The sequence below is a fragment of the Oncorhynchus masou genome, chromosome 23 (assembly GCF_036934945.1).
Source record: "Oncorhynchus masou masou isolate Uvic2021 chromosome 23, UVic_Omas_1.1, whole genome shotgun sequence".
In the NCBI taxonomy this organism is placed as follows: domain Eukaryota; kingdom Metazoa; phylum Chordata; class Actinopteri; order Salmoniformes; family Salmonidae; genus Oncorhynchus; species Oncorhynchus masou.
Window position 1 is genome coordinate 52239791 of NC_088234.1, and position 13690 is coordinate 52253480.

The 13690-nt window shown below is 43.1% G+C and overlaps 1 protein-coding gene across 1 annotated transcript in view; it reads left to right on the plus strand.

The window, feature by feature from the left end:
- Positions 1–13690, plus strand: part of LOC135511025 (protocadherin-15-like) — a 278688-nt gene that overhangs the window by 157014 nt on the left and 107984 nt on the right. The window lies entirely within an intron of this gene.

The following is a 13690-nucleotide window of genomic DNA, read 5'->3' on the forward strand; positions in this document are numbered from 1 at the left end:
TGAGCGATGGCCGAGCGGCATAGACAAGGTGTAATAGATGGTATAAAATACAGTATATACATATGATATGAATAATGTAAGATATGTAAACATTATTAAAGTGATATTATTTAGAGTGCATTGTATAAAGTGACTAGTGATCCATTTATTAAAGTGGCCAGTGATTGGGTCTCAATGTAGGCAGCAGTCTCTGAGTTAGTGATGGCTGTTTAGCAGTATGATGGCCTTGAGATAGAAGCTGTTTTTCAGTCTCTTGGTCCCTGCTTTGATGCAACTGCACTGACCTCGCCTTCTGGATGGTAGCGGGGTGAACAGGCAGTGGCTCGTGTGGTTGTTGTCCTTGATGATCTTTTTGGAATTCCTGTGACATCGGGTGCTGTAGGTGTCATGGAGGGCAGGTAGTTTGCCCCCGGTGCTGCGTTGTGCAGACTGCACCACCCTCTGGAGAACCTTGCGGTTGAGGGCGGTGCAGTTGCTGTACTAGGCTGTGATACAATTTATGAATTCAATGGAAATTTAATTCATAAATTGAAACGATCCCCGTGTGAAAAGAATGTTCAGTTTACAATTAATGATCGGCTTTTCATTCGTTTTCAGAAATCAAATAACCCCAAATTAATAGCCTGCAGGCTAGTGTAATATTATGTTGCCAAGTTGACTAAAGAACTAACCCATCGTCCATAGAGGCTAAGTACTGTTGGTAGATAATCCACTGTACTTAACCCTCAAAAGGCTACTCTCCTCTATGTTATCCTCACAAATAATCCTGATAGGTATCAGTCTGGTGTTTTCTGTAATGCCCTTAGTGATCATGTTCGTAATGGCTGGTCAGTGAAACGACCTGTCCTGATTTGTCATAGACGCTTACTAAAAAACTTTAATGAGCAAGTCTTCCTTCAAGAACTGGCCTCTGTAAAAATGGTATAGAATCAGCTTGAACCACTTCTGTCGAAGACCTTATTTTTTGATAGTTTCAGTGGTATTGTTAATGAACACGCCCCCATAAAGAAAATTTAAATGAAAAACAGGTTCAGCCCCTGGTTCGACTGTGATCTTTCAGAGTTACTCCACCTCAATAATTGCATTTGCGAAAGGCTCAGCACACGCATACTCAGGCTGACTGGCTCTCGTTCAGGCAAATGACAAAATAACTGCCCTAAGGCTAGCCGGAAGGTCAAAGTTAGTGACTTTAAGGAGCAGTTCTCTCTCTGTGGGTCTAACTCCAAGACATTCTGGAAAACGGTTAACGACCTGGAGAATAAACCCTCCTCCTCACAGCTGCCCTTGTCCCTTAATGTTGATGATGTGGTTGTTACTGACAAGGAGCACATGGCTGAGCTCTATAATCACCACTTAATTAAGTCAGGATTCCTAATTGACTCAGTCATAACTCCTTGCCTGTCCAACATTTCCTCATCTCCCACCCCTTCTAATGCAACTAGCCCTGATGCTTCTCCCTCTTTTTCAAAGTTTCTCCCTGCAGGCAGTCACTGAGTCTGAGGTGCTAAAGGAGCTGAAACTTGACCCCCAAAAAACATCTGAGTCAGATGATTTAGACGATTTCTTCTTTAAGGTTGCTGTCCCTATCATCGCCAAGCCTATCTCAAACCGTTTTAACCTGTCTCTCCTTACGGGGGAGGTTTCCATTGCTTGGAAGGCATTTTGAGCCACGGTTCATCCTTTATTTAAAGGGGGAGATCAAGATGATCCTAACTGTTATAGGTAGGGTTGCACATTTTGGGGAATATTCAAAGGTGGAAACTTTCCATGGGAATATATGGGAATTAATGGAAATATATGCAAATGAATAAAACAAAAGAAAGGGAATATTGAATGATCCCCAATGATCCATCGCATCTCCCCAAAAAGTTTTCAACATACATCTGTAAAATTATAGTCTAGAAACGAAAGCTTTGTCACTCTCTTGAACATCAGACTCTGAGGCCTCATCTTCACTGTCAGTTCCCAACCTTGTTGAGGATGGCTCATTGTCAGGCACAAAGAGCCTTAAATTTGCCCAGATGGCCACCAATTTTTCAACCCTTGTATAAGTCAGCCTGTTGTGTGCTTTGGTGTGTATGTTCCCAAACAAGGACCAGTTGTGCTCTGAGGCAGCTGATGTTGGTGGGATTTGGAGGATGATTGAGGCAACAGGGTAAAGAGCCTCAGATCCACAAAGTCCCTTCCACCAGGTGAATTATGAGGTATGTTGTCATGACTGCCATATTACATCTCCATCCCAAAGCCCTTGCTTGGAAGTGTCCTTCACTAGACTGTCAAGAACCTTGCCCTCATCCAGTCCAAGATGGCAAGACACGGTAGTGATGATACCATAGGCCTTGTTGATCTCTGCACCAGATAGGATGCTCTTGCCAGCATACTTGGGGTCCAATGTGTACGCTGCGGCAAGTATGGGCTTCAGGCAGAAGTCTTCATGTATTTCCGAACTGCAGATTCCTCTGCTTGGAGCAACAGTGGAGTGAGCAGGGCAGTACAGATTTCTTCTGTGACATCTGCAAGCATAGTCTGAACATCAGACAGGATGGCATTGTCTCCCTCAATCCATGCAATGGCTACTGCTATAGGTTTCAGGAGTTTCAGACTGCTTACCACTCTCTCCCAAAATGCATCATCCAGGAGGATCCTCTTGATGGGGTTATCCATATCGGCAGACTGTGATATGGCCATTTCTTGGGTAGCTTCAATGTGGTGCTCTTATTCTTCTCCCTTTTCTTGGTGAGATAGAGTGCTGCTATAACTTGATGACCCTTCACATAACTAACCATTTGCTTGGCTCTCTTGTAGACTGTATCCATTGTTTTCAGTGCCATGATGTCCTTGAGGCGCAGATTCAATTCATGAGCAGCACAGCCAATGGGTGTGATGTGATGGTAGGACTCCTCCACTTTAAACCAAGCAGTCTTCATGTTTGCAGCATTGTCTGTCACCAGTGCAAATACCTTCTGTGGTCCAGGGTCGTTGATGACTGCCTTCAACTCATCTGCAACGTAGAGACCGGTGTGTCTGTTGTCCCTTGTGTCTGTGCTCTTGTAGAATACTGGTTGAGGGGTGAAGATGACGCTAATGACGTTAATTATTCCTTGCCCGCAAACATTCGACCACCCATCAGAGGTGATTGCAATACAGTCTGATTTCTCTATGATTTGCTTGACCTTCACTTGAACTCTGCATCCAGCAAATTAGTTGATAAAGCATGTCTGGTTGGAGGGGTGTATGCTGGGCGAAGAACATTGAGAAATCTCTTCCAATACACATTGCCTGTGAGCATCAAAGGTAAACCAGTTGCATACACAGCTCGAGCAAGTCATCAGCATTTCTCTTACTACGTTCCACCATTGAGTCAAAAAAAAAATCTGATTCCAGGAGGAATATGAGCTGTTGCTATCGATAAGGTGTCTGATTCATAACTTTCACCTCAAATAGAAGCGGAGGGACTTTTGTCAGAGGTTGCTTGTCAGAAGGTGAATTCACCAATTTGTAAGTCGCTCTGGATAAGAGCGTCTGCTAAATGACTTAAATGTAAATGTAATGTAAATGTTGTGAGCACTGAGGGAACTTTATGCACTTGACCAGATGATTCTGCATCTTTGTTGCATTCTTCACATATGATTTGGCACAATATTTGCAAATGCACACAGATTTTCCTTCTACATTAGCTGCAATGAAATGTCTCCACACATCAGATAGTGCCGTGGCATTTTCCTGTAAAGATTGGTGGAAAAATAACAAATACAATTCCATGTACAGATAAATAGTTAAGCAGTTATATTAAACAACTCCTTTGTAAGATGTTTTAAAATGAAACATGGTAGCAAAACCTAACTAGTAGAAATTGTTAACAAGTTAGAAATGATTTAAACACACTTTGCTGTAGGTTGCTATTTACTAGTTAATAAAAAAAATGTATATCGTATAAAATATATTCATCCCACCCAGTATTGTAATCAAAACTAACCAGAAAGCATGTAGTCCTTGGCTCTGACAGTGTAGTTATGTGGGCTCAATAGTATGTCATTAGTGTGCAAGATCTTGAGAATCAGCTGTACATGTGATGGAAGAATGCACTGTGCATACAGAGGGTTACAATTCCATTCAATTGGCGATAGTTCAACCAAAATATGCCACAAGATCTATAATTGCCTTACAGTATGTGTATCCCACAAAAAAAGGTTCACTGTTATAAGCTAAATTTTTTTAATGAATTTAAACAAAATTCCCCAAATTCCAGGGATTAACTTCCAATAGAAAAATTCCGGAAAATTTCTGGGAATTTACCAGAAAGTTTCCAACCCTTCGCAATCCTACTTATAGGCCTATACTATGTGCCCTGTTTATCAAAAGTGTTGGAAAAAAACTTCAACTGATTGGCTTTCTTGAGGTCTATAGTATTCTCTCTGGTATGCAATCTGGTTTACGCTCAGGTTATGGATGTGTCACTACAACCTTAAAGGTCTTCAATTATGTCACGATTACCCTTGATTCTCAGCAATGTTGTGCTGCTATTTTTATTGACTTGGCCAAGGCTTTTGATACGGTAGACCATTCCATTTGTGTTGGCTGGCTCAGGAGTATTGGTGTCTCCGAGGGGTCTTTGACCTCTCAAAGAGTGCAGTGTATAAAGTCAGAACATCTGTTGTCTTAGCCACTGCCTATCACCAAGGGTGTACCCCAAGGCTCGATCCTAGGCCCCACGCTTTTCTCAATTTACATCAACAACATAGCTCAGGCAGTAGGACGCTCTCTTATCCATTTATATGTAGATGATACAGTCTTATACTCAGCTGATTTTGTGTTAAACACTGTGTCCAACAAGCTTTCTCTACCTTTAACCGTATACTGAGCACCTCCAAAACAAAGGTCATGAAGTTTGGTAAGAAGAATGCCCACAGGTGTGATTACTACCTACAAGTACTTGGGAGTATGGCTAGATGGTACACTGTCCTTCTCTCAATACATATCAAAGCTGCAGACTAAAGTTATATCTACACTTGGTTTCCTCTTTCACCCCAGCTGCCAAACTAACCCTGATTCTGATGACCATCCTACCAATGCTAGATTACGGAGACATAATTTATAGATCGGCAGGTAAGAGTGCTCTCGAGCGGCTAGATGTTCTTTACCATTCGGCCATCAGATTTTCCACCAACGCTCCTTATAGCACACAACACTGCACTCTATGCTCCTCTGTAAACTGGTCATCTCTGTAAACCCGTCACAAGATCCACTGGTTGATGTTTATTTATAAACCCTTTTAGGCCTCACTCCCCCTATCTGAGATATCTACTGCAGCCCTCATCCTCCACATACAACACCCGTTCTGCCAGTTACATTCTGTTAAAAGTCCCCAAAGCACACACATCCCTGGGTCGCTCGTCTTTTCAGTTCGCTGCAGCGAGCGACTGGAACAAGCTGCAACAAACACTCAAACTGGACAGTGTTATCTCAATTGCTTCTTTCAAAGACTCAATCATGGACACTCTTACTGGCAGTTGTGGCTGTTTCGTGTGATGTATTGTTGTCTCTACCTTCTTTCCCTTTGTGCTGCTGTCTGTGCCCAATAATGTTTTCCATGTTTTGTGCTGCTACCATGTTGTGTTGCTACTATGTTGTTGTCATGTTGTGTTGCTACCATGCTGTGTTGTCATGTGTTGCTGCCTTGCTATGTTGTTGTCTTAGGTCTCTCTTTCTGTAGTGTTGTCGTGTCTCTCATGTCGTGATGTGCGTTTTGTCTTATATTTATATATATATATATATATATATATATATATATATTTTTTTTTTTTTGTAAATCCCAGCCCCTTTTATGTAAATCCCAGCCCCTGTCAGCTTCCGGCGCCGACAGAGATGGCCGCCTCGCTTCGGGTTCCTAGGAAACTATGCAGTTTTTTGGTTTTTTTTACGTGTTATTTCTTACATTGGTACCCCAGGTCATCTTAGGTTTCATTACATACAGTCGCATGCCACTCCCTAGCAATCGCGCCACTCCCTATACAATCACGCGCCACTCCCTAGCATTCTACTCGCCAATGTCCAGTCTCTTGACAACAAGGTTGATGAAATCCGATCAAGGGTAGCATTCCAGAGGGACATCAGAGACTGTAACGTTCTTTGCTTCACGGAAACATGGCTGACTGGAGAGACGCTATCGGAGTCGGTGCAGCCAGCCGGTTTCTCCACGCATAGCGCCGACAGAAACAAACATCTTTCTGGTAAGAAGAGGGGCGGGGGCGTATGATTCATGGTTAACGAGACGTTGTGTGGTCACAACAACATACAGGAACTCAAGTCCTTCTGTTCACCTGATTTAGAATTCCTCACAATCAAATGTCGACCGCATTATCTACCAAGGGAATTCTCTTCGATTATAATCACAGCCGTGTATATTCCCCCCCCCCCAAGCAGACACATCGATGGCTCTGAACGAACTTTATTTGACTCTTTGCAAACTGGAATCCATATATCCTGAGGCTGCATTCATTGTAGCTGGGGATTTTAACAAGGCTAATCTGAAAACAAGACTCCCTAAATTGTATCAGCATATCGATTGCGCAACCAGGGCTGGAAAAACCTTGGACCATTGCTATTCTAACTTCCGCAACGCATATAAGGCCCTGCCCCGCTCTCCTTTCGGAAAAGCTGACCACGACTCCATTTTGTTGATCCCTGCCTACAGACAGAAACTAAAACAAGAAGCTCCCGCGCTGACGTCTGTTCAACGCTGGTCCGACCAATCTGATTCCACACTCCAAGACTGCTTCCATCACGTGGACTGGGATATGTTTCGTATTGCATCAAACAACAACATTGACGAATACGCTGATTCGGTGAGCAAGTTCATTAGAACGTGCGTTGAAGATGTCATTCCCATAGCAACGATTAAAACATTCCCAAACCAGAAACCATGGATTGATGGCAGCATTTGCGTGAAACTGAAAGCGCGAACCACTGCTTTTAATCAGGGCAAGGTGACCGGAAACATGACCGAATACAAACAGTGTAGCTATTCCCTCCGCAAGGCAATCAAACAAGCTAAGCGTCAGTATAGAGACAAAGTAGAATTTCAATTCAACGGCTCAGACACAATAGGTATGTGGCAGGGTCTACAGTCAATCACGGATTACAAAAAGAAAACCAGCCCCGTCACGGACCAGGATGTCTTGCTCCCAGGCAGACTAAATAACTTTTTTGCCCGCTTTGAGGATAATACAGTGCCACTGACACGGCCCGCAACGGAAACATGCGGACTCTCCTTCACTGCAGCCGACGTGAGGAAAACATTTAAACGTGTTAACCCTCGCAAGGCTGCAGGCCCAGACGGCATCCCCAGCCGTGCCCTCAGAGCATGCGCAGACCAGCTGGCTGGTGTGTTTACGGACATATTCAATCAATCCCTATCCCAGTCTGTTGTTCCCACATGCTTCAAGAGGGCCACCATTGTTCCTGTTCCCAAGAAAGCTAAGGTAACTGAGCTAAATGACTACCTCCCCGTAGCACTCACTTCCGTCATCATGAAGTGCTTTGAGAGACTAGTCAAGGACCATATCACCTCCACCCTACCTGACACCCTAGACCCACTCCAATTTGCTTACCGCCCAAATAGGTCCACAGACGATGCAATCTCAACCACACTGCACACTGCCCTAACCCATCTGGACAAGAGGAATGCCTATGTGAGAATACTGTTCATCGACTATAGCTCGGCATTTAACACCATAGTGCCCTCCAAGCTCGTCATCAAGCTCGAGACCCTGGGTCTCGACCCCGCCCTGTGCAACTGGGTACGGGACTACCTGACGGGCCGCCCCCAGGTGGTGAGGGTAGGCAACAACATCTCCACCCTGCTGATCCTCAACACTGGGGCCCCACAAGGATGCGTTCTGAGCCCTCTCCTGTACTCCCTGTTCACCCACGACTGTGTGGCCACGCAATCATCTCAACTCAATCATCAAGTTTGCGGACGACACAACAGTGGTAGGCTTGATTACCAAAAACGACGAGACGGCCTACAGGAAGGAGGTGAGGGCCCTCGGAGTCTGGTGTCAGGAAAATAACCTCACACTCAACGTCAACAAAACTAAGGAGATGATTGTGGACTTCAGGAAACAGCAGAGGGAACACCCCCCTATCCACATCGATGGAACAGTAGTGGAGAGGGTAGTAAGTTTTAAGTTCCTCGGCGTACACATCACAGACAAACTGAATTGGTCCACTCACACAGACAGCATCGTGAAGAAGGCGCAGCAGCGCCTCTTCAACCTCAGGAGGCTGAAGAGATTCGGCTTGTCACCAAAAGCACTCACAAACTTGTACAGATGCACAATCGAGAGCATGCTGTCGGGCTGTATCACCGCCTGGTACGGCAACTGCTCCGCCCACAACAGTAAGGCTCTCCAGAGGGTAGTGAGGTCTGCACAATGCATCACCGGGGGCAAACTACCTGCCCTCCAGGACACCTACACCACCCGAAGTCACAGGAAGGCCATAAAGATCATCAAGGACAACAACCACCTGAGCCACTGCCTGTTCACCCCGCTATCATCTAGAAGGCGAGGTCAGTACAGGTGCATCAAAGCTGGGACCGAGAGACTGAAAAACAGCTTTTATCTCAAGGCTATCAGACTGTTAAACAGCCACCACTAACATTGAGTGGCTGCTGCCAACACACTGACTCAACTCCAGCCACTTTAATAATGGGAATTGATGGGAAATGATGTAAAATATATCACTAGCCAGTTTAAACAATGCTACCTAATATAATGTTTACATACCCTACATTATTCATCTCATATGTATACGTATATACTGTACTCTATATCATCTACTGCATCTTTATGTAATACATGTATCACTAGCCACTTTAATAACTATGCCACTTTGTTTACATACTCATCTCATATGTATATACTGTACTCAATACCATCTACTATATCTTGCCTATGCCGCTCTGTACCATCACTCATTCATATATCTTTATGTACATATTCTTTATCCCCTTACACTTGTGTCTATAAGATAGTAGTTTTGGAATTGTTAGCTAGATTACTTGTTGGTTATTACTGCATAGTCGGAACTAGAAGCACAAGCATTTCGCTACACTCGCATTAACATCTGTTAACCATGTGTATGTGACAAATACAATTTGATTTGATTTTTATTTGCAGGAGGTCTTTTGCCTTTTGGTAGGCCGACATTGTAAATAAGAATTTGCCTAGTTAAATAAAGGTTAAATTAAAAAAAATTAAAAACTCAGATGCGGTGACTGTGGCAGCCTACACAGCTCATCAAACCTCACCACATCCACACACACACACACACAAGTTCCAACCGGGTTGACACTTTAAAGGCCGTACCGTTGGCACCCTCGCCATGTCTTAAGGACTGTGTTGACAGAGAGGGGAGATCACAGACATGTATTTCTTCTAATAAATAAATAAAAGGAGCTCATTAATCAGCATACGACTGATGGCCATATCCAGCCATAAAGAACTGGAGCAAGGAGATGATGGGCTTTGATAACGCCCGCCCACGCAAGACCCACGCCTAATTAGCCTTCAGGAGCTGGGAGATGTGAGGTCCATCATAGAACAGTTAGTGTCTGCGCTATCATGAAATGTGAAGGAAGAGAGGGGGCCTATATTGGATGTAAGGTGGCAAGAGAAAGTATGTGAACCCTTTGGAAATACCTGGATTTCTGCATAAATTAATCGTAAATTTGATCTGAACTTCATCTAGGTCACAACAATAGACAAACACCGTCTGCTTAAACTAATAACACACACAGTTATACATTTTCATGTCTTTATTGAACACACCGTGTAAACATTCACAGTGCAGGGTAGAAAAAGTATATGAACCCTTGGATTTATTAACTGGTTGACCCTCCTTTGGCAGTAATAACCTCAACCAAACCTTTTCTGTAGTCGCGGGTCAGAGCTGCACAACAGTCAGGAGGAATTTTGGACCATTCCTCTTTTCAAAACTGTTTCAGTTCAGCAATATTCTTAGGATGTCTGGTTTGAACTGCTCTCCTGAGGTCATGCCACAGCATCTCAATCGGGTTGTGGTCAGGATTCTGACTGGGCCCCTCCAGAAGGCGTATTTTGTTGTTGATTTACTTCTGTGTTTTGGGTCGTTGTCCTGCTGCATCACCCAACTTCTGTTGAACTTCAATTGGCGGACACATAGCCTGACATTCTCTTGCAAAATGTCTTAATATACTTTGGAATTAATTTTTCCATCGATGATAGCAATGCAACTGCAAACCATGATGCTCCCTCCACCATACTTTACAGTTGGGATGAGGTTTTGATGTACAGTGGGGCAAAAAAGTATTTAGCCAGCCACCAATTGTGCAAGTTCTCCCACTTAAAAAGATGAGAGAGGCCTGTAATTTTCATCATAGGTACACTTCAACTATGACAGACAAAATGAGAAAAAAAATCCAGAAAATCACATTGTAGGATTTTTTATGAATTTATTTGCAAATTATGGTGGAAAATAAGTATTTGGTCAATAACAAAAGTTTAGCTCAATACTTTGTCATTGCCAACAAAGGGTATATAACAGAGGTCAAATGTTTTCTGTAAGTCTTCACAAGGTTTTCACACACTGTTGCTGGTATTTTGGCCCATTCCTTCATGCAGATCTCCTCTAGAGCAGTGATGTTTTCGGGCTGTTGCTGGGCAACACAGACTTTCAACTCCCTCCAAAGATTTTCTATGGGGTTGAGATCTGGAGACTGGCTAGGCCACTCCAGGACCTTGAAATGCTTCTTACGAAGCCACTCCTTCGTTGCCCGGGCAGTGTGTTTGGGATCATTGTCATGCTGAAAGACCCAGCCACGTTTCATCTTCAATGACCTTGCTGATGGTAGGCTTTGTAACTTTGGTCCCAGCCCTCTGCAGGTCATTCACTAGGTCCCCCCGTGTGGTTCTGGGATTTTTGCTCACCGTTGTGATCATTTTGACCCCACGGGGTGAGATCTTGCGTGGAGCCCCAGATCGAGGGAGATTATCAGTGGTCTTGTATGTCTTCCATTTCCTAATAATTGCTCCCACAGTTGATTTCTTCAAACCAAGCTGCTTACCTATTGCAGATTCAGTCTTCCCAGCCTAGTGCAGGTCTACAATTTTGTTTCTGGTGTCCTTTGACAGCTCTTTGGTCTTGGCCATAGTGAACTTTAGAGTGTGACCGTTTGAGGTTGTGGACAGGTGTCTTTTATACTGATAACAAGTTCAAACAGGTGCCATTAATACAGGCATTGAGTGGAGGACAGAGGAGCCTCTTAAAGAAGAAGTTACAGGTCTGTTAGAGCCAGAAATCTTGCTTGTTTGTAGGTGACCAAATACTTATTTTCCAACATAATTTGCAAATAAATTCATTAAAAATCCTACAATGTGATTTTCTGGATTTTTTCCCCCTCATTTTCTCAGTCATTGTTGAAGTGTACCTATGATGAAAATTACAGGCCTCTCATCTTTTTAAGTGGGAGAACTTGTACAATTGGTAGCTGACTAAATACTTTTTTGCCCCACTGTAGGTGTTCTGTGCCTTTTTTCTCCACACATAATGTTGTGTGCTCCTTCCAAACAACTCAACTGTAGTTTAATCTGTCCACAGAATATTTTGCTAGTAGCGCTGTGGAACATCCAGGTGCACTTTTGCAAACTTCAGACATGCAGCACTATTTTTGGGGGGACAGCAGTGGCTTCTTCTATGGTGTCCTCCCATGAACACCATTCTTGTTTAGTGTTTTAGATATCGTAGACTCGTCAACAGAGATGTTATCATGTTCCAGAGATTTCTGTAAGTCTTTAGCTTTAGGATTATTCTTAACCTGATTGAGCATTGTGTGCTATGCTCTTGCAGTCATCTTTGCAGGACGGCCACTAATAGGGAGAGTAGCGACAGTGCTGAACTTTCTCCATTCATAGACAATTTGTCTTATCATTGTTGTTTCTTATTTTCAGTGAAGCTTAACCAAGTTTAATTCTTCCCAAAGGGTCAATACAGCTGTAATTCAGGCATTTCACACAATCACTGATATTTAACCCTTTCTCCTAGGCTGAGTCTCCTCCTACCCATCTGTACAAACATCGTTCTTTATTGCTAGGCAGGACACTAGTGATACAGGCCATGAACTTCTATTTCTCCCTTAAGTTAACCTGACCTCAACCCCCCTTCATCACTAATCCATGGCTCTCACCCCTTATCAATGCCGACCACATGTAATCACTTCCCTGCACTCAACACATTCCAAGCTTAGTTGCACACACTATATACCTTCCTCCTATAACCATTTATATTATGGTGTAGGCCCTCTAAACCTTAGCACTCCATTAGTGACATGAATAAATATATTTTCATGTTCTCAGATCCTAACACCATGGACTGATGAACATGAAGGCTTTTTGAGATACTTTTGTAACCATTTCCAGCTTTATTCTTAATCTTAGGTCTTCTGAGATCTCTTTTGATCGAGGCATGGTTCACATTAGGCAATTTTATTTAATTATTATTATTTTATTTTTTTTACCTTTATTTATTAATTAACCAGGCCACTGTAGCTATTATTTTCTTCTCTGTTCTCTTTTTTTTCTCGAAATGCAACCTCTCTGAGAGAGATGACATGTACTGATGTTATAAAGCTTCGACCTCTTACAGATGACATGTTATGTTGTAAAGCTTCGAGCTCTCACCAGAGACAGATGACATGTTATAAAGCTTCGACCTCTCTGAGAGAGATGACATGTTATGTTGTAAAGCTTCAAGCTCTCACAGAGACAGATGACATGTTATGTTGTAAAGTTTCGACCTCTCACAGAGAGATGACATGCTATGATGTTGTAAAGCTTCAACCTCTCACAGAGAGATGACATGCTATGATGTTGTAAAGCTTCAACCTCTCACAGAGAGATGGCATGTTATGATGTTGTAAAGCTTCAATCTCTCACAGAGACAGATGACATGTTATGATGCTGTAAAGCTTCAACCTCTCACAGAGAGATGGCATGTTATGATGTTGTAAAGCTTCAATCTCTCACAGAGACAGATGACATGTTATGATGTTGTAAAGCTTCGACCTCTCACAGAGGGAGATCACATGTTATGATGTTGTAAAGCTTCGACCTCTCAGAGAGATGACATGCTATGATGTTGTAAAGCTTCAACCTCTCACAGAGAGAAATGGACTGGCATCTGATGTTGTACAGGGGGGTGCTGTAGCTGTATTTGGACAATCTTTGAGAAAAAAGGTGATTATGGGTGTAAAAAGAGGAAACGATATCAAAGATGTTCCCTGTACACTATGTAGAAATGAAGTTGACATTAACCAGGTCACTTCTCTCCTCTCCTATATCTGAAATGCTTTATGAGGCGAGGAGGATGCCTACCTCCCGGGAATTATTTGTTTTACATTGTATCCTTTCCTTTCCTCCCCAAGGAGGCCATTTTGCGCCATTGTGTAAGCACAGCATTGCCTCAATGCATGATGGGATTATATGTTGTGCATATTCAGCTATCTTTCCCGGTGATTTATACGAGGGCCTTGGAGGGTTGTATACTGGTGTCATTGTTTGAAGGTTAACTGCACTATAATGGTACACTGTGACTTCCCAAATCGTATATTATTAGCAGCATTGGGATACAGAGGATCCTCCTCCTCTATTGA